The 22209-nt window shown below is 35.3% G+C and overlaps 1 protein-coding gene across 5 annotated transcripts in view; it reads right to left on the bottom strand.

The window, feature by feature from the left end:
• Positions 1-14756, bottom strand: part of ZFYVE16 (zinc finger FYVE-type containing 16) — a 68306-nt gene extending 53550 nt beyond the window's left edge. For 2 of the 5 annotated variants that reach the window (XR_007953065.1, XM_051992759.1), the window contains exons 1-2: positions 9965-14756; positions 6694-6791 (exon numbers count right to left, since the gene is read on the bottom strand). The gene's annotated coding sequence lies outside the window, so the exon portion shown is untranslated. Of the gene's footprint in view, positions 1-6693; positions 6792-9703; positions 9860-9964 lie in introns of those variants that run through there. The other 3 variants (XM_051992726.1, XM_051992746.1, XM_051992736.1) reach the window with 3 other exon arrangements.
• Between the last annotated feature and the right edge of the window lie 7453 nt (positions 14757-22209).

Below are 22209 nucleotides of genomic sequence, written 5' to 3'. Positions count from 1 at the left end.
TCTTTCCAACACAATAGTCACTGTCTCCCCTTTTTCCAACTTTTACACTGAAGTTATCAAGTGAAAAGGTTTACATATTAAACTTGTTTTGAAGAATCATCTGAAATTCTTCTTAGGATAATGGACTTAAACATACAAGGGACCTGACCTAATCTCTACTTTTTCACATTTTAAAACAGATGCTGACTCACAAGTTAGTTAAATTAGATACAAATATCTTCATTGTGGTTTCCTTTTCTTTGTTTACCGTGATACAGCAAAATAAGATGACCAAGTACCCCACAAATTAAAGATTTTATGTCTCTGGTCCCACAATGAGGCTGATTCTACAAACTCTTTTATATGCTTCTTCAGGGACAGATTAAATTTATTTTTCCATTTATTTGCCCCTTCCTTCTGTACATTTTCTAATTTCATTTAGAGGAAGGAAGGCTAAAGTATCTCATTTGGTCCTCACAGCAATTTAGAAAGGTAAGTATTGTTATCCTCTTTTCATAAATGAAGAAACTAAAGACGACAGAGGTTAAATGATTAGCCTATGGTCAAACAGCTAATTAAGTATCTGAAATAATATTTGAATTGAGATCTTCCTGTTCCAGGACCAGTGCACCGTCAACTGTGCCACCTAGTTCCCTGCAGAGGAAGACTATCAATACGGAAGTAGTTCAATTCCTTCAGTAATGTATTAACTTAATAATCATTAAACAAGGATCTCATACCTAGGGTGAAAACAGTAAACTTTTAATATTTGTAAGAGATCTAAAAACTGAGCGACTCCTAGCATCTTCTATCCCACTTTTAATTAGGTTCAACAAATATTTAAAATGTACTTGGTGAATATGTACAAAACTCAGTATTAGGAGGGAGAGATACAATGACACAGAAAAAACAGTTCCTTGAAATGAATATAAACTGCTTGCATTTTTGTTTTTCTTCCCGGGTTATTTATACCTTCTGAATTCAATTCTCCCTGTGCAACAAGAAAACTGTTTGGTTCTGCACACATATATTGTATCTAGGATATACTGCAACCCATTCAACATGTAAAGGACTGCTTGCCATCTGGGGGAAGGGGTGGAGAGAGGGAGGGGAAAAATCGGAACAGAAATGAATGCAAGGGATAATGCTGTAAAAAATTACCCTGGCATGCGTTCTATCAATAAAAAGTTATTTAAAAAAAAAAAACAAAAAACCCAGTTCCTTGGCTCACCAACGTTGCTTGCTATAAATGCATATAACACAAGATAGGGACTTAAGAGGGCTGAAAAGAAATAAAGATACTTTTAAGAATATCTAAGAGTGGAAAATATATAGCTAAAGTGATCAGAGAAGGTGGCAATTGAGCTGGATCTAGAAGGAAGATAAGGAATCTGAGAAGTCTAGGTAAGGAAAGAGTATATCTCAAGAATAGAAGACAGCTTGTACATAACAATGCATAAGATATCATATTGATATTCACCAGATGAATGGCATGAATTTGCATGGCAAAGGAGAGCAGATTAGACTAAAAGACATTTTTTTAATTTTCATCACTTTTATGACTGAAGAATTCATCGCTTCTAGCCCAACCTACTACTGATAAAACTCTCCATACTTGGCTAAACCATTCTTCAGACAAGAGACAGTCAGTCCCTAGGAATGTATTTGCTGCCAACCTAACATTATCTCTATAGCATAAAATATCACTAGAGTAGGACTTTTGTGAAACATATTTGTCATAAAATAAAAATGTTTCTTCCATTCTTCCATTGTATTAATATCATGTATAAAAAATCCTTAGCAAAGGTAAATTTTATGTATGTTTGTTGTATCTTTTTGGTCAAAGTATATGTTTTACATACTTACTGTCTAGGGGAGGAGCTGGGAGAAAGGAGGGAGAAAAATTTGGAATGCAAAATTTTGCAAGCCTGAATGTCAAAGACTATCTTTGCATGCATTTTGAAAATATAAGGCTATTAAAATGTTTGTGGCAGCCAAGTTTGTAGTGGCTAGAAGCTGGAAAATGAATGGATGCCCATCAATTAGAGAATGGTTGAATAAATTGTGGTATATGAACGTTATGGAATATTATTGTTCTGTAAGGAATGACCAACAGGATGAATACAGAGAGGACTGGCTAGACTTACATGAACTGATGCTAAGTGAAATGAGCAGAACCAGGAGATCATTATATACTTCAACACCGATACTGTTTGAGGATGTATTCTGATGGAAGTGGATCTCTTTGTTAAAGCTAATTCAGTTTCAATTGATCAAGGATGGACAGAAGCAGCTATACCCAAAGAAAGAACACTGGGAAATGAATATAAACTGCTTGCATTTTTGTTTTTCTTCCCGGGTTATTTATACCTTCTGAATCCAATTCTCCCTGTGCAACAAGAAAACTGTTCGGTTCTACACACATATATTGTATCCAGGATATACTGTAACCTATTCAACATGTAAAGGACTGCTTGCCATTTGGGGGAGGGGGTGGAGGGGAAAAATCGGAACAGAAGTGAGTACAAGGAATCATGCTGTAAAAAAATTACCCTGGCATGGATTCAATCAATAAAAAGTTATTTAAAAAAAAAAAAAAGAAAGAAAGAAAGAAAAAAAAAAGAAAATGTAAGGCTATTATTTAAAAAAAAAAAAAAAGCAATGTTTTATTTTTTAGGTAAGAGCTGATGATATCTTTTATATGAGAAACTCAGGTATGGAAACTCTTTCCACCAATAATGCTAAGCAACTTATCTATAATTTAGAGTTTTTCAGATCTATCTTAAGTAGACAGAGTTAAGTGATTAGGTCTTGGTTACAGAGCTAGAATATATCAAGGGAATGATTTGAACCAAATTCTTCCTGGCTTTGAAGCCATTCTATCATTCGGCCTGTATTTACAAGTTCATCTTCTTCAATTCTATTCTGATTTTACCAATGGCCTTTTGTGAAATCTATAACAAATTGTTTCATCTTCTGTTATCTCAGATCTCATCTAAAAAAATGAATGAACTTCATTTTTAAAAAGAACATTATAGGGGCTGCTAGGTGGCATAGCAGATAGAGTACCAGTCCTGAAGTCAGGAGGACCTGAATTCAAATCAGATCTCAAACATTTAACACTTCCTAGCTTTGTGACCCTAAACAAGTCATTTAACCCCAATTGCTTTAGCCAAAAAGAAAAAAAAGGACATTATATAACTATACCAGATTTGTTGCTGTCTTGGGAAAGGGAGAAAGGAAAAAAAATCTAGAACTTAAAATCTTACAAAATGAATGTTAAAAACCATCTTAACATGTAATTAGAAAAAAGTAAAATACTATTAAATGCAAAAAATAAAAACAAAAAAGGACATTATAATGAATCACTGTCAAACAATTGGCATAAGTACAACAAAATTTAACAAATATTCAATAGCAATACATAATAAAGTAGTAGGAAATACATCATGAGAAGGAATACTGAATAGCAGATAGTGGGCTATCCTGCCAACAGGATGGCAAAAGTTCAAATCTTGCCCTTAACATGATCCTAAGAAAGCCCTGTGCCCTAAATCATTGGACTGGAGGCAAGAAGTCCTGAATTTAAATCCAGCCTCAGACACTTAGGACTATATGACCTTGGGTAAGTCACTTAATGTATCTTTCTCAGTTTCCTCCTTCCCGTGAAGAGAATAGTAATAACACATACATCCCTGGGTTGTTGTGAGGATTATATAAGATTATACTTGTAAAGTGTTTGGCTTACTACACATTAGGTAATAACTGCTTATTACCTTTCTCCTTCTCCTAGAAAACAATATAATTTATAGGCAAGTTGCCAATATGCATTGAAGCAAGCCATTTCTACAAAGTGAGAATTCACAACAATCAAATAATGGGTCCAGACTAATTCCTCCCCCCAAAAAAAAATTTTTTTTGACAAGAATTTCTGTCAAGTTTAATTTGAAAGTGCTAGTTCAAGCAAGCCCACAAGCATATAAGTAACTTCATATTTTTACGTGCTGAGAGCCAAGTATAAGCAAGGAACTTGCACTCAAGTACTTTACATTCTAACAGTAGAACATATAAAAGAAAACTGAAAAAAGGTAGGAGGGAAGAATTAAAAAGGTACTGATGGAGGAACATAGTGGAGAAAGCCAAGAGAGCCAGCAATGGAGCCCAGAAAGAACTGGCAGTTGGCCAATCCACCTTTTTTTTTTTTTTTTTTCTTAAAGATCAATCAGAAGAGACTGCAAGGCCACAATGTACTTGCAATGAGTGGGAGAAAACCAGAGGCAGAATATAATTTCAGTGTGAAGAGACTACATGGCAAGGTAAAGAAAGTTCAAAATCAGGAGAGCTTAGAAAGGAAAAGATATGAATTACTCACATCCCTCTGAACTTAACAGTATTCTATAGAGTGGTTGTTATTTTTCAAAGCAAGTGTCAACTCTATTTCATTTAATCTTCACAATTACCCTGAGAGTAAGTTTTAAAAAAAAAATAAAATTTCCCAATTCCTAGCAAAGGGAAAAAAATATAGAAAAGTTAAATGACAACAAAAATCACATAAAACTAGAATTAGAACCCAGATCTCTCACCTCCTAGCCATACTTTAATCTACTATGATTCTTTCCCAAACATATTCAAAAATAAAAACACATTAATGGAGAGCTCTAATGTTTACAAAGCACTTTCCTCACACCAATCAATAAACATTAAACACCTACTATGTGGCTAGGCATTATGAACACAAAGAAAGGCAAGATGCTCTCTATTTTCAAGGAGCTCACAATCGAATGAGAGAAACATTACTATTATTACCTCCTTTTTATAAATGAGGCAAGTTTAAGGGACTTGATCATAGTGATAAAGAAATTAAGTTTCAATTCTGAGCTTTAAACTAAGGCATCCTGATTTCTAAACACTTTCCACGATATACCATACTGTCTTTCTGTTAAGAGAGAATAACAATGAGAAAAACCATTACCATTTATTATTAGCACATTTAAACTGTGCATGTTCCTGTTAAATGGTTTAAAGTTTTTACTTTCAAAAAATGCAACTACAATCAGAATAAAAACACTTGAGAAAAAACTTTGAAAGCTGTGCATCAAATCTCTAATACATGCTTGATATATAAGATCTATAGTTTAGTGATACAAATATAGAAAATCAAAAGCCATTTCCCAATAGAAAATTGGTTTAAAAAAAGAAATGCAAAATTATCAATAACTAAGTAAAAAAGCTTCAAATAAGTACGAATGAGAAATGTAAAGAAAAACATCCCCAAAGGTTTATATGGCACTCAGAAATTAGTTAAAGACAATTTTAAAAAAAAATTATCACAGACACCCTTATTCACTTGGGATGGAAATGTGAATTTGTCTAACTGTTCTAGAAAATAATTTGGAATTACATTAAAAAGTCTACAAATTGTCATACTTTTTGACCTGATAATACCATTTCTGGGTATACCAATCAGGAGTCAAAGGATCACTATTCTGAAAAGGATCTTCAAAGATATCTAGTTCAAGCTCCTAATTTTAATTTTTTTTAGCCTCTTTGAGGCTAAAACCTGCCCTGAACTAGGTCTCTTTTAATGCCTAGAAAGGACTCCCCCCAAAACTCTTTATCTCCAGATGCTGAAGCCCTGCCTTCTTTCTAGACATTAAATTCCTCTAGGAAGCTGCCCCACTATCTAGCAGTTTAAAGTTCCACTTCCTTCAAATTTCTAGCAATATAGTGATCATGCCTCTTTTTTGCCTTTATTACACTATCCCTTTTATACTAATTAAATATTAACTGTAGTAGTAATAACCCAATTTAATATTTTAGATTTACAGAGTACCTTTCCTACATCAACCCAATTAGGTAGGTAGTACAAGAATCATTATCCCTATTTTACAAAAGTATCTTTAAAGTATCTTTCTTTGTATTCCTTGTACCTAGAAGTACCTTACCCAGAAGAAGCATTTAATAAATATTTATTGAATTATTTATCCCTCCACAAAATAACTTTTACCACAATCCTTTCCTTTTTCAGTTTTTGTGTCTAGCATTTCCTTCTCTCATTACAAGTTAATTTATACAGTCTCTATCCCTTTTGATGCTATTCTAATAAACGTGGAATAAGAAAACATAACTAAACTTAAAAGAATTATGTGCAAAATGAGAAGAAATATAAGCTTAGTGAGAGCTTCCCCCACCAATGAAATTTCAGGACCTAGTAAAAGAGCTTTATCAAATTTATTTTGGTTGATTACCATATTTTTCTGTTTACTTCCTGGTATTCTGCTATTTCCAGAAATGTAAAGTTACCCAAAAGGTCCCTTTTAAAACTGTGAGGTATCATTATTTACTTAATTTCTTGAAAATGTGTACTTTAATCTCCAGAATTCGTTCTAATCTTCTTATGTCTGTTTGACATTACCATGAATTCTGAATATGTATAGTCCAATTGTTTTAATGTGCTATTACAAAACTTCTCTCTAAAACTACAGAAGGTACCATGTAAAGGACACAACATTTTTTTAAAATTCAACCATTAAGTATATATTAAAAGTTTATTATATCATTGAGGGAAACAAAACTAAGAATACATTTTATACAACAGCAGCAAGAAAATGCGATGACCAACTATGAAAGACTTCCCAGTGGTTCAGTGATGGGATCACTAAGTAGTACATAGGAATTTGAGAAGAGAGCCCAAGATAGAACTCTGAGAGATACCTATGGTTAGAGACTCTTATCTGGAAGAGGATCAAGCCCCGAAGTCAGAGGAGAAGCAGGCAAACAGGAGAACTAGAAGTGGGTGATGTCCAAAAAACCTAGAGAAAAAAGAGCATCAAGAAGAGACTGATCAACAGTATCAAAGGCAACAGAGAGCTTAAGGAGAATTACATTTGATAATTATAATATGATTATTAACTTTGGAAGGCAGTTTCAGTAGAATAAAATTGAAAAGGGTTAAAAGGTGGATAAGCAGAGAGAAAAATCAGAAGAAAGGTGAGATTTCCACAAAGCAGAGGAGAGAAGGACATACATTCCCAATGTGGGAGACCACTGTGCAAGGACCTGGAAGGCTTCAAAGAAATGAAGAATGCACTAAAACCACTGGGTTTCTAATAATATGAATTATTATCCATTACATTATACATCCTCTATTTGTGAAAATGATTTTTAAACTAAGTATTGGATTTTACATCCCTATTACAATATATTTTGTCTAATTAGATTTGGTCCATCATTGGCTTATTCAGATCTTTGTGTATACTGACATAATACCACAAATTGGCTATTCTCAAGTTTGTGTCAATAGTTTTATAAGCTTATCATCTGTATTTTCATCAAAGTCACAGATAGAGAGCAGAAAGGCTCAACACAACATTAAACAAATCCACACAAAAAGAGAAAAAAAGAAGATTCACCAAGATACTATACTAAGCAAATAAGAAAAAGAGAAATAAATATCAGAAAATTTGCAAGGATTGGTTGAAACAGTCTGAATTTAAAACAAAGACTCCTTTGATCCAGCAGTGTTTCTACTGGGATTATATCCCAAAGAGATCATATAGGAGGGAAAGGGAGCCACGTGTGCAAAAATGTTTGTGGCAGCCCTTTTTGTAGTGGCAAGAAACTGGAAACAGAATGTCTGCCCATCAATTGGAGAATGGCTGAATAAACTGTGGTATATGAATGTTATAGATTACTGTTCTGTAAGAAACAATCAGCAGGATAATGTCAGAGAAGCCTGGAGAAACTTACATGAACTGATGCTAAGTGAAGTGAACAGAACCAAGAGATTAATGTACATGGCAACAACAAAATTACATGATAATCATTCTGATGGATGTGGCTCTTGGCAACAGTGAGATGATTGAGTTCATTTCCAATGATCTTGGGAGGAAGAGAGCCATCTATACCCAGAAAGAAGCCTGTGGGAACTGAGGGTGGATCACAACATATCATTTTCATTCTTTTGCTTGCATTTTGTTTTCTTTTTCATTTTTTTCCCTTTTTGACCTAATTTTTCTTATGCAGCAAGATAATTGTATAAATATGTATACATATATTGGATTTAGCATATATTATTAACATATTTAACATATATTGGATTACTTGCCATCTGGGGGGGGGTAGGAAGAAAGTTGGGAAAATTTGGAATACAAGGTTTTGCAAGAGTCAATGTTGAAAAATTATCCATGCATATGTTTTGAAAATAAAAAGCTTTAATTTAAAAAAAACTAAATAAATAAAAAGGAAAACAAAAAACGGCTCTTCTAAGAAACAGCTGGAATAAAGGATACAACCTCAAACTTTAACTTCAAGTTTCTTTCCAGTTCACTCCATTTTCACTTAGTTATATTAACTTCCCTATATCCATGTCTCCAAATCCAACCATGGCCCATCCAAAGCCTAGCTACCTTGTCTAAAGAATAAGAGCAAAAAGTCTCAAACAAACAAACTACTACCCCCTGCACCCATCAAATAATATTTTGCACCATTTAGAATAGCTTTTTTTTTTAATCATTTACATATATCATCCTTATTCTCAATTCCATGCCCTTTCTCATAGTGCCTTCTCCACCAGGAAAAACCAGAATAGATGAGATTAGATAAATAGGACAGATGTAACCACTTCGGCTGAGAGTCAAATACCAAAGACTTCAAGCTTTTGGAATCACAGGATTTCAATCACCTAGTCCAAGCCTCTCATTTTACAGATAAGCATGCTAAAGTCCAGAAAGGTGAACTGATTTGTTATGCAAAGTCATATAGTTAAGCAGCAGAGCAGGGATTTAAACCCAGACTCCAAATCTTTGCTCTATCACACAATCACACACCAAACTCGGCTGTGGATGACGCCATGTACATATTTCTCAAACTTAAAAAAAAAAAAAAAAAAGTTCGAGTGTTGAAAAATATTTTATTTAACTTTCCAGACTTCCTTAGTTCTGCATTACATGCATCATGTAAAAAGATGTTGCCATAAAATAAGACATTCCCAAAGCAACAAATGAAAATTCTGCCTCCTTACTTGAAGGACAGGTCTCCCCCTCAAACCAGTAATACTTATAAAACTTCCTTTAAGAAAAAATGAACAAAAATATTTTAGATAGATCTTGCAATTAAACTTTGCTCCTAAGCTAAGAGAGAGAGGATAAGGGTATGGTTCAATCAACAAGCACATATGTCCAGGCAAGACAGGAACGGTGCTAAAGAGCTGGGAAAACACAAGTCACTCCTCAAAAATCTAATTTATGCTCTGGGAATGATTGCCGTTTTTGTCATAGATAATGATTTGTTTATTTTTAAATAACCTGCGGGAACATTTTCTATGTGATCTACAACAAAGTATTTTGACCTTTTTTGTGATATGGACATGTCTGATTGTCTAGTGAACCCTATGGATCCTTATAGGGATAATGATTTTTTTTTCATGCATAAAATACAGTGGGTTACATGGAAAACAAGATATATTTTTGCCCCATCCAAGTCCCCACATCTTGAAATTCCTGATGAATGCCAAGTCACTGAGATTTAGACAAAGCGAAGGATAGAAGGAGGTGGGGGATAGAGGGGTCAAGGCGATAAGGACTGATTCAATTGAACCACCGCTTCTCCAGAAGGGGCTGGCCAGAAGAGGGCTGGTCGGGAACTTGGGGGCGGGGGTAGAGGGCAATAAGGGGCGGTAAACTAAAAAGGAGGGGTCTCTAGCCCCTCACCAGGTGGTTCCTACCTGGCCGCGCTAGGGCCGCAGTTTTCCTCAGACCGCGGAACTTCCCGCAGGGCCGCGATCCCGCCGAGGGAGGGGGAGGGGGCTGCAGGGGTTAGTGAGGATCCTCCAGGAACCAGCCAGCCCCGGCCCGAGGCCGCAGCGCCCCGCCCCCGGCCCGGCCTTCGGGCCCCTTTGGCCCGCGCTGCCCGCCGCCCGCCACCGTCTGAGGCCTAGCACCCGCTTGGCCGGGAAAAGACCACCAAAGCCCTGGGAGCGCCTTACCTCCTCCTCTCGTCCCTGCCGACGTCCCGCCCGGCTCTCGCCGGATTCCCGCTGCCGACCGAGGCGCCGAGACTAGCGAGCGAGGGAGGGAACGAGGGAGGAGGGAGCGAGCCAGCGAGAAAGGAAGGAGCGAGCCAGAGAGAAAGGAGGGAGCAAACGAGGGAGAAGGGAGGGAATGAGTGAGAGAAGAAACTAGAAAGAGAGCTAGGGCCGAGCCGGAGGCGGCGTCCGGCCAGAGATTGTTTTCAGTGGATCCGGGCAAGAATGGAGCATACACCACCTCCCCTCCCGCGCAGGCGCGCAGGCGCTCCGATAGAGGGCTTGCTCTTGCTGGGGCCCTGCCTCAGAGTCCTGGCTCCTCCTGCCTGCCCGCTGCGGGCGCTGCGGCCTGGGGTGCGGTGCTGGGGTCGCTTCCGGAAAAGTCAGGTCAAGTCAGCAAGCTTCTAAGAAGCGTCCGTCGTGTGCCGGGCACTTGGCTGAATACTGCAGATTACAAAGAACGGCAAAAACAGTCTCTACCCTCGGAGTTTACAATCTCATGCATGCCTAGCGCTTAACGCCGTGCGGGGCACACGGTAGGCGCTTCATGGATGCTTGTTGACTTTACAAAGAAAGGTAAATACGCTTTTGATGGTCCCCAGAAGCTGACATCCTCACGGGGGCGACCACACAAACAATTGTGTACATACAAGACAAGAGAAAGTGGAGGTCATCCCAAAGGAAAGGGATTGGAAAACAGTGGGAGAGATTAGGAGAGGAGAGATTCCTATCGCTAGGGCTCGGCACCTCTCTGGCCGCCCTTGGGCTAGGATCACCATAACTGATATTTCTAGTTGTTATAGTAGTCAAAGCACCGGGATCTTGGCATTTGCTTTTCACTCATTTTGCTCTTGCATAGCATCACAGATTTAGGAAGAGACCTAGGAGGTCACAGTGCAGTAAGGAAGCTAAAACCGAGTGACCTGCTCCTGGTCACGTGGTGACGTGGTGGGAAGACGTTGCTCTCCCCATCTTGACCTGCGTAACCTTTACCTTTCATCCTTATCCTACGGCCAGCCTCCTCTTTACCCTTATCTCTCTTCCAAACACCTAGCCTCTGGGTTCCGTCACCAAGGCCCTCTTTAGATACACCCCCCTCACTCTTCACTGCCTGAATGGAGGGCTTTCCCTTGCTAAAAGAATTTTCTATCTCAAAGTAGTTTCTCATTCTCCATCTTAAAAAAAGGCACTAACAAAACTGCTCTCTCCCCTCCCACCTCTGAACTCGAGGCTCCCAGCAGTCTGGCAGTCAGTAGCAGTCTTATCGCAACATCCTCTCTTGTCTCCCCCTCACCCTTCTTTCTTCTCCTTTCAAATGGTCACAAGAACAGCTGTCTCAGCTATTGAAAACATGAGCTTGGTGTTCTGTTGGGTTTATAAAATGTCACTCTCATGTGATGGTATTCTCACGATGGGTGAGCAATGCAATTTTTACCACATAAACTTGAAATGAGGAAAGGCATAATAAAAGGTCCATGTGAGATCAAGACATTGTTACATAAACTGGGAAAACATTTTCACATTCAAGGGTTCTAATAAAGGCCTCATCTCCAAAATATATAGAGAATTGAATCAAATTTATAAGAAATCAAGGCATTCTCCAATTGATAAATGGTCAAAGGATATGAACAGATGGTTTTCAGATGAAGAAAATGAAATTATTTGTAGTCATATGAAAAGATGTTCCAAATCCCTATTGATGAGAGAAATGCAAATTAAGATAACTCTGAGATCCACTACACACCTGTCAGATTGGCTAGAATGACAGAGAAAGATAATGTGGAATGTTGGAGGGGATCTGGGAAAATTGGGACACTGATGTATTGTTGGTGGAACTGTGAATGAATCCAACCATTCTGGAGAGTAATTTGGAACTATGCTCAAAAAGTTATCAAACTGTGCATACCCTTCAATCCAGCAGTGCTACTACTGGGCTTATATCCCAAAGAGATCTTTAAAAAGGGAAAGGAACCCACATGTGCAAAAATGTTTGTAGCAGCCCTGTTTGTAGTGGCAAGAAACTGGAAAATGAATGGATGCCCATCAATTGGAGAATGGCTGGGTAAATTGTGGTATATGAATGTTATGGAATATTATTGTTTGGTAAGAAATGACCAGTAGGATGAATACAGAGAGGACTGGCGAGACTTACATGAACTGATGCTGAGTGAAATGAACAGGACCAAAAGATCATTATACATGCAACAAGACTAAACAATGATCAATTCTGATGGACATGGCTTTCTTCAACATTGAGATGATTCAAACCAGTTCCAATAGTTCACTATTGAAGAGAACTATCGACACCCAGAGAGAGAACTGTGGGGACTGAGTGTGGATCACAACATAGCATTTTCACTCTTGCTGTTATTTGTTTGCATTTTTGTTTTCTTTCCCAAGTTATTTTTACCTTCTTTCTAAATTGAATTTTTCTTGTGCAGCAAAATATGTATATATTTTGTATAAATATGTAGATATATTGGATTTAACATATATTTGAACTTATTTAACATGTATTTATTATGATATGGGAGCTACCTGCCATGGCTGCTGGAGGTCTAACTCAGACCTGTAGAATGGATCTCTTTATGTGAGCAGATGACGATTGATGATGATTAATGATGATTGATGATGATTGATGATACAAGGAGACTGAGAAACAGTTGCGTTCTCTGACCTCTCTCCTCTTCCCTCTTGCCTCCAATTTATTTCATTCCCAAGCCACAAGGAAATCTGTGAAAGCTGCTTTGTAACTCCTTCAAGTGTTATGATTCACAGCTGTGGAGAATTGACCTGCCCCTTCCGGGGAGGGAAAAAAGAGGGTAATGATCACTTAGGCATGGTCCTTAACACTCTATGAATTGTTTTGGGGTTAACCATTTAATGTTATTTTTGAGGATTGGAGAGACTTTTTTTAAACTTTAGTATCCTCTGAAGATGAACTCTGGTCTTCTCTATTCCTGTAGTAACTTTCCATGGTTGAGTGCTTTTTCTCCTTCACCTGCTCATTTATTTATTTTTAAAGTAAGAGTTTGTTAGTATAATTGCCTTTAATCAAGGGACAGGGTAGGGAATGGTGCCTCTGGTTTCAGGTCTCTCTTTAGTTCTCCTCTGTAGTCTGGATACCCAAACCAAGAACTTGACCCTCTTGTAAGTGCTTGAAGCCAGCAAATTAGAGTTGTGGCCAAAAATACCATATACAGTAAAATTAAGCATAATATTGAATGGGAAAAAAATGAACATTCAATGAATTGTCAGATTTTCAGGATTTTTTGGCAAACAAACCTGAACTCAATAGAAAATTTGATAAATAAGATATATCATTTCAAGAAATTTAATAAAGAGAATCTGTTTATATTTTATACAAAGAAATGTAAACTATATCTTTAACATTGTCATTAGTATTTATGTAGTCCAAAAGAAAGATTGGGGTAGAGCTGAATATGATGTTATAAAAAACAAAAACATGCAAGAAAAGGTAAAAATAGTTATGCTATACAAATGAAGTGCAAGATCAAAAACTGATAGAGGAATTAGATAGGAGAAGAGGGCTGGTAATTCTGAAAATTTACTCATATTGGGAATGGGTTAAAGAAGGAACAATACGTATCTATATGTAGATAGGCAGATAGATATGTTTGTGTGAATGATAGAGTATCGATATATATAATACATATATATGTGTGTGTGTGTGTGTGTGTGTTTAAGATAGATAGGCTGCATATTTATATCTGTGTGTGTATGTTTGTGTGAATGATAGATATATGGGGTATATATATGTGTGTGTGTGTGTGAATCTATACATGTGTATATAAACACAACAATATTTCTGTTTAACTGTAACCTGCTTGGGGATAGAAGTGGGGATGGAAAAAAGGGGGGAAAGTATAAAGTAAAAAATTAAGAGCAGAGAACAAAAGAAAACCTACAAGGAAACAAAAAAAAAGATAATTCTGAATGCAATATGCTCTATTATTATATATGCTTTCTCGAAATGGAAATTTATTATTACATATTTTGAATCCTCTCATGTTCTCCTATGCACTTGATAATTTTTTTTGTCTATTTTGGTTTTTTCTTATCTATTTTCTATTTGTTTTAAATTACAAAATTAAAAAGGAATTGCACTGTTAATGGAGCTACGAACTGTCCAGTCATTTTGAAAAGCAGTGTGGAGTTATGATCACAAACTCACTTAACCTGTGCATACCCTTAAATCTGGTGATATCACTAAGAGGCCTATCTTTAGCCAGATGAAATCCAAAATTAGAGAAAAATGATTCAAATATACAAAAATATTTAAAGCAGCAGCTTTTATGATGGCCAAGAACTGGAAACTAACTAGACATTCATCCATTAGTGAATGACTGAACAAATTGTAGCATATGTATGTAATTTCTTATTGTGTCATTAAGAAATCATGAACAGGATGGTTTCAGAAAAACTTGGGAAAGCATGTATTAACTAACATGAAAAGAAATAAGCAGAATCAGAGAATGATCTCCACAACAAAAAAGACAACTTAATCATCCCAATCAATTCCATGACTGATCATGATTTCAGAGAGAGGATAAGGAAACATGCTATCCAACCCCTCAAAGAGAGATGCTAGACTGAAGATACATACTGAGGAATACATTTTTGGACCTGTAATGTGGGAATTTTTTTTTTTTTTGCTTGATTATTTATATTTTCCAAAAGGATTTCTTCTCCCACCCAGTGAGGAAACAGAATTGAGCAAGGAGGACAAACAGTATGCCTGCAAAAAAAAAAAATATATATATATATATATCTCAAAGGAAGGAATGAATATGTCTGAAGGATTTTTTAAATGTATTTTCTTTTACCTTTCTTTTTATTCTCTTCTGTGCATTAAAAAATCCTCCAGTGATATTATAACAAGAAAATAGGTAAAGATAGCAAAAGATGAGATTAGTATTCAAGGAGTTATGGAAAGACAGGAATATTAATTCATTATTGGTAAAAGTGTGACAGTACTGGAAAAACATTAGAATTATATAAATTAAAAGGCTATTATTATGTCCACAACCTTTGACCCAGTAATTCTACTACTGTACATATATCCCAAGGAGGTTATTGATTTTAAAAAAACCTCCATATACACCAAAATATTTTTTAAGGTGGGCAAAGAACTAGAAATAAAATGTATTACCATAGACAGCTAAATAAATCATAACATATAAATGTAATAGAATATTATTGTGCTGTAAGAAACAACTAATATGATATCAAGAATACAGAATACAGAGAAACAAAAATTTACATAAACTGATGCAAAGCAGATACAGGAAAATAATATACACAGTGACAACAACAATAGAAATAAAAATCACTCGCAAAAACAATCAAAATGAATGTTATACTTATACTTTAATATATTTAACATGTGTTAGACATCCTGCCATCTAGGGGAGGGGGTGGGGGGAAGGAGGGGAAAAAGTGGGACAAAAGGTTTGGCAATTGTCAATGCTGTAAAATTACCCATGCATATAACTTGTAAATAAAAAGCTATAATAAAAAAATATATTAAATAAATAAATGCAATTCACCAGGTTCACTGAAAAAAAAAAAAAAAAGAATATTGTAGAATTACAACAAATAAATTTGGTTGGTCCCCCAAAAAAGTATGAGAAGAGAACTCCTTCAACTCCTTTGCGGAGATGGGAGGCCCATGAGTGCAGAACATAGTACACATATGAATGAAATTCAACAAAGATAAGTGAGGTACGTTTTTTCAGAACAAGATAACAATTTATAACCAGAGCAAAAACCTGTTAATAAAGTGGGTCAAATGACTACCTCAGTTAGGTGGAAAGACCCAGAGGAGGAAGCACTTCCCTTTTTTATAAGCATAGAACAAAGAACCGAACAAGATAGGGGGAAAAAATAAAATATATGATTATAGGATTGGTAGAAGCATGAGAATGAGAACAACATGATTGCTTACCTTGAGAATAGTGGACTAGCAGTCACATGGGGTCAATGATAACCTCTCTGCCTTAGAGGAAGGCTTGATTGATTTGTAGGAACTCATCTGCATTTTAGGTTATTGATAGTGGACAAAGTATACTGAATCTCCTGGCTGCTAGGAGGGAAATAGGACTTTTTTCCCCTGAGGCAATTGGGGTTAAGTGACTTGCCCAGAATCCCACAGCTAGGACGCGTTAAGTGTCTGAGGTCACATCTGAACTCAGATCCTCCTGACTTCAGGGCTGGCACTCTATCCACTGCACTATTTAGCTGCCCAAGACTTTCATTAATTGGACAAGCATGAACTATATGTCTTCTGGAAATGTTCAGGTCAGCTTGTAGGCCTTTGAAGATAATACACAGATGGGGGAAGGGTTCTACTATGTCTGTGAGATGATTAGGGTTATGGTTTGGACTGGTGGAATTAAACAAAACTGTACTAGGGCATGGCTATAAGAACCAGGGCATTGAATTAAAATACTATCAAATTTAAAGGGTACCAATAGCATTATTAGTCCCTAGGTATGTTAGTATGAACTTGTCTCTCACTACATTGTTTCCTCATAACAATGATCCTTCATTAGTCCAGGTATCCGATGATTTATATCATTGACAACACCTTTCATGCTATTTGTCTTAGTTACAGCTCTGGAATTAAACTGATCTAAATCTTTCACAAGAAGAATCAAGACCATGGGAAAATTGTATGGTAGGAAAGAGCTCTGTCTTTAGAATGAAGGGATCTCTGTTCAAATTCTGCACCTGACCCTTAGAACTTGAGTGACCTTAAACGAACTACTTAACCTTCTGGGAAATCATTGTAAAATGAGGAAAACATCTCTGAATTCCTTTCCAAATCTAGAACTCGATAATAGCTCTGGATATTACTAATACAATTGACTAGTCATAAACCAGAAATTGCTTTGCAAACTAATTTTTTTTCTTAAGCAAATGATCTAAGGAATAGGCCCTTGTGTGACAAAAAAAATTTTTTTTTTTTTTACAGAAAGTCAAACTTTTCTTGTACAGTACATACAGGAACCAGCTATACCTGATATGTACAATTACAAGAGTTGCATATCACACCTTATTTTTCCTTTTTTTTTTAAATTTTATTTTATTTAATAATAATTTTGTATTGACAGAATCCATGCCAGGGTAATTTTTTACAACATTATCCCTTGCACTCGCTTATGTTTCGTTTTTATCCCTTCCTCCCTCCACCCCCCCCAAGATGGCAAGCAGTCCTATATATGTTAAATATATTGCAGTATATCCTAGATATAATCACACCTTATTTTTCAAAACAGTTCTTCAAATTTTCTAGTTCAATTAATATATATGACAGAAGAATTAGTTAAGAATCAGCTGGAAATAATCTCTTCCTTCTCTGAGCTCTTATAAGTGCTTTGTACTTCTTCAATGCATCACATTCTAATGTAATGTAATGAACGTGGACTTGCTCAATTCAATAAACAAGTAATAAACACCTACATTAAAAGCATTGTATTAGATGCTAGGAGTGGAAATCTTGTTTCTATTTGTTTTTTTTTAATCAAAGGAAATGATGGGGACATCTGACTAACCCTTGTTAAACTTCAGGAAGGAGCAGACATCTAGCACAAATCTAGCACAAAATGTCAAACAAAAAACTGAAGAGATATGAGTAAAATTGTCCAAGATAAATGAATAATTAAAACTAGGATTTGGATGTTTAGGGAAAAATAAACACAACAAATAGATAAGCAAATTAGATAATTTGATTTAAAAAGACAGTAAAACTAAGTTATATCAAAAATGGGGGTAAAGGAAGAAATGAAGAAATGAAGTGCATTATTAGAAAATATTTTGTACAGCTACATATGATGATAAAACTGGTCAATAAAACAAATGAATATTCATAAAATTGTAAACATTCAGAATGAAAGAATAAGAAATAAAGAATTTTAAAAGCTCAATTTCAGAAAAAGAAATTGAAGAAGCCATAAATAAACTCCCAAAGAAAAACCTCTAGAACCAAATGGACTTACAAGTGAATATTATCATTAAAAAAAAATTATTTCCAATATTATACAAATTGTTTGCAAAAATAGCAAAAGAAAGGATCATATCAACTTATCAACATAGTTGATATGATCCAACTTCCTTCTAAGATATAAATATGATCTCAAACTAGTGGATCATTAAGAAGACATAAAAATGGGAATGAAGCTAGTTGGTGATAAAAGATGACAATGAAAATCATTTAATTTCACATGTAGATGGTTCAATAATTTCCAAGAGGGAGTAGTATATTTAGCAATCACTAAGTAAAAATGACTCTGCAATGTTTTATTCATTTTCGCTGATCATTTTTAGATTGCTCATACTTTTTTTTTGAAGGAAGAATTAATTTTTTGAAGTTGATTTTTCAAGCTCGCTTTTTATGTTCTAACTTGAAACATGGAAATGAAAAATCAAGGGAAAATGTGTGTGTGTTTCAAGATTTGAAGTTTAATGCATAGTACTTTATTGGTTTATGGGACAGAAAAAAGTTAACTTATGAAGTTAAGTGTATAATTCATTTTGCTATAAAAATGTTTTTTAAAACTACAAATACAGTTTGATTCAAGTAAAAACAAAGAAAGAAAACTATAGATTGATAATACCAATGAATTTTGATGCAAAACTAAGCAAAAAGACTAAAATACAAAAGGTTTTGCCCCCCCCAAAATAAACCAATGTAGCTAAGATGAAAAGGGAAACTATTGCCTGAAAAAAAATCTACAGTAACTTTCTCCAATAAAGACCTCAATTCTGAAATAAATAAGGAAATTTAGGAGAAATAGAGAAATTCCCCAGTTGACAAATGGTCAAAGAATATGAACAGGCAGTTTTCAAAGGAAGAAATCTTAGCATTTAAGAAATATATGAAAAAAAAATGCTCCAAATCCCTAATTAAAAATTGATAAACTGCAGAAATAAAAAATAAACTAACTCTGAGATTCCACTTCAGGTTGAGGTGAATTCTATCAGATTGACAAAGTTAATCAAGAAAAGAAATTAAACAAATATAGAGGGCTGTAGAAAAACAGGCAAAATAATACATTGTTGATAAGAGTTGTGAATTGGTCTTACTATTTTAGAAAGTAATTTGAAACTGTGCCCCAAAGTCACTACAGTGTGTGTGTGTCTGTGTATGTCTGTGTCTATGTGTTTATACAATCCTTTTTATATAGCAAAGATCTAGAAACTAAAGGAGTGTTTATCAATTGGGGAATGGATGAACAAATTTTGGTATACGAATTTGGTATATTGTCATATGAATAGCATGATGTGCTACAAACATCTTAAAGTCAATATATTCAAAACTTAACTCCTTTTCTTTCCCCCCCAAACTTTTCCATCTTCCTAATTTCCCTATTACTATTTAGAATACCAGCCATTCTCCCAGTCATCCAGCTTACAATTTAAGTCTCATCCTCAACTTCTTACTTTCTTTTATCTCCCATATCCAATTTATTGCTAAATCCTGTCAATTCCACCTTTTCAATATATGCCCCTTCTCTCGTCCAACATAGCAAACACTCTGGAGTAGGCTTTCATTCCATTAAGCTTGGATCATTGAATACAGAGAGGACTGGCGAGACTTACATGAACTGATGCTAAGTGAAATGAGCAGAACCAGGAGATCATTATACACTTCAACAACGATGTTGTATGAGGACATATTTTGATGGAAGTGGATTTCTTTGACAAAGAGACCTGAGTTTCAATTGATAAATGACGGACAAAAGCAGCTACACCCAAAGAAAGAACACTGGGAAACGAATGTAAACTATCTGCATTTTTGTTTTTCTTCCCGGGTTATTTATACATTCTGAATCCAATTCTCCCTAAGCAACAAGAGAACTGTTCGGTTCTGCAAACGTATATTGTATCTAGGATATACTGCAACATATCCAACATATAAAGGACTGCTTGCCATCTAGGGGAGGGGGTGGAGGGAGGGAGGGGAAAAAAAAAATCGTAACAGAAACGAGTGTCAATATAAAGTAATTATTAAATAAAAAATTAAAAAAAAAAAAAAAAAAAGCTTGGATCATTGCAATAATCTTCTGGTTGAGTTCCTTGCTTCAAATTTCTCCCCTCTCCAATCCGTCCTCCAATCAACTTCTTCAGTGACTCCCTATTACCTACAATATCAAATATAAAATCTATTATTCTAAAGTCCTTTATGATTGTCCCTTTCCTATTTTTACAATCTTCATATATCTTATTTCCTTCCATGTACTCTATAATCCAGTAACACTGGTCACTTTGCTGTTTCTTACAAAAAATACTCCATCTCTTGATAAGATGAATTTTGACTGCTTGTCGCTCATGCCTGAAATTTCCTCAACTTCATCTCCTAGATTGCCCAGCTTTTCTTAAGAACCAACTAAAATTCCATTATTACCTTTAATTATTATTATTATTATTATTCTTTTAAAAAACAACTAAAATCTTAATTCTAGTGCCCTTCCTCTGCAATTATCTCCAACATAGCCTGCATATATCTTGTTTGTGTATATTTTACATATTGTCTCCCAGTATGCATTAGATTTGTAAGCTCTTTCAGGACGTGAACTATTGTTGCTTTTCTTTGTATTCCTAGTGCTTGGCATAATGCCTAGCACATAGAGTGTTTGCTGACTAGTTGACTTTAAAATCCTCTTTTCTGGTCTCCTTTATATATTGAAATATTCATAATTGATGGTTATAATTAAAAAGGAAAAAAAGTTATTCTCAGTAGTATTTTCTTTTTCCAAACACATGTGGAGAGTTTTCAACATTCATTTTTGAAGATTTTGTGTTGCAAATTTTTTCTTCCTGCCTCCCTTATTACTTCCTCACTCCCTATGACAGAAAGTAATCTGTACAATCTTTTTTTTTCTTTTTTAAAATTTAATTAAATTAAATTTTTAATTTTTAATAGCTTTTTATTTACAAGTTATATGCATGGGTAATTTTACAGCATTGACAATTGCCAACCTTTTGTTCCAATTTTTCCCCTCCTTCCCCCAACCCCCTCCCCTAGATGGCAGGATGACCAATACATTGTACAATCCTTTTAAAGGTATTTTCATATTTGTCATGTTGAAAAATCAAACAAAAATGGGAAACCATGAGAAAGAAAAAGCAAACCTAAAAAACAAGCCCTCCTCCCTGAAAAAAAGGTGAAAATTGTATGCTTCAATCCACATTCAGTCTCCATAGTTCTCTCTCTCTCTAAAGATGAAATTTTCCATGTCAAGTCTATTGGAGCTGTCTTGAATCACTGTATTGCTGAAAAGTACTAAGTTGATCATCACATGATATTACTGTTACTGTGTAAAATGTTCTCCTGATCCTGCTCACTTCACTCACCATCAGTTCAGATCTTTACAGACTTTTTTCTGAAATCATCCTGCTTAGTATTTCTTATGGAACAATAATATTCAATTACATTTATGTACCATAACTAATTCAGCCATTCCCCAATTTATAGGCATTCACTCAATTTCTAATTCTTTGCCACCACAAAAAGAGCTACTATAAACATTTTTGCACTTGGGGGTCTTTTCTTTCTTTTATGATTTCTTACTGGGATACAGATCCAGTAAAGACACTGCTGAAACAAAGGGGATAAAGTTTGATAGTTTGTTTCTAAGATAAGAAAAAAAATGTAAAGAGAGAATTAAAAGTCAGAAATTATGCGGTGTCTATTCTAGGAAACAGATGAAAAGTATTAGATTTTAATTTTGGACATACTTCATTAATAAATATTTGATGAGCTGAATTGTGATGACAATAAGATATCTAAATGGCAGGACTAGTTAAATGGTGGGAAATAAAGGACTGGAACACAAGTGGGAAATATTTAAGCTTTTATAAAGAATAAGTAACATTGTATAAAGAGAATAATCAATTATGAGACAGTCATCATTAAGGGAGTATGAGCATAAAGATGATTCAGAAAAGGAATATGGGGAAAAAAAACTTGTGGTTTAACCAAAATCTATTGAACAATTTATTGTTATGTAATCATTACTGCTTAAAGAGGGTGATGCGGGTTGTGGTCCCTTTAAGAATTGATTTATTCCTTTCTTTCTGATTCTCAATCCCTCCTAGTTGATGCATTATGAATCTAGGAAACTAGAAACTTTGATTCACAAATCCTGGTCAAAAACATCTCTTTGAATCTCAATAGAAGA

The sequence above is a fragment of the Antechinus flavipes genome, chromosome 1 (genome assembly GCF_016432865.1).
Source record: "Antechinus flavipes isolate AdamAnt ecotype Samford, QLD, Australia chromosome 1, AdamAnt_v2, whole genome shotgun sequence".
NCBI lineage: Eukaryota > Metazoa > Chordata > Mammalia > Dasyuromorphia > Dasyuridae > Antechinus > Antechinus flavipes.
The sequence above is the reverse complement of the archived record's forward strand: the minus strand, read 5'-3'. Positions and strand labels throughout refer to the sequence as shown.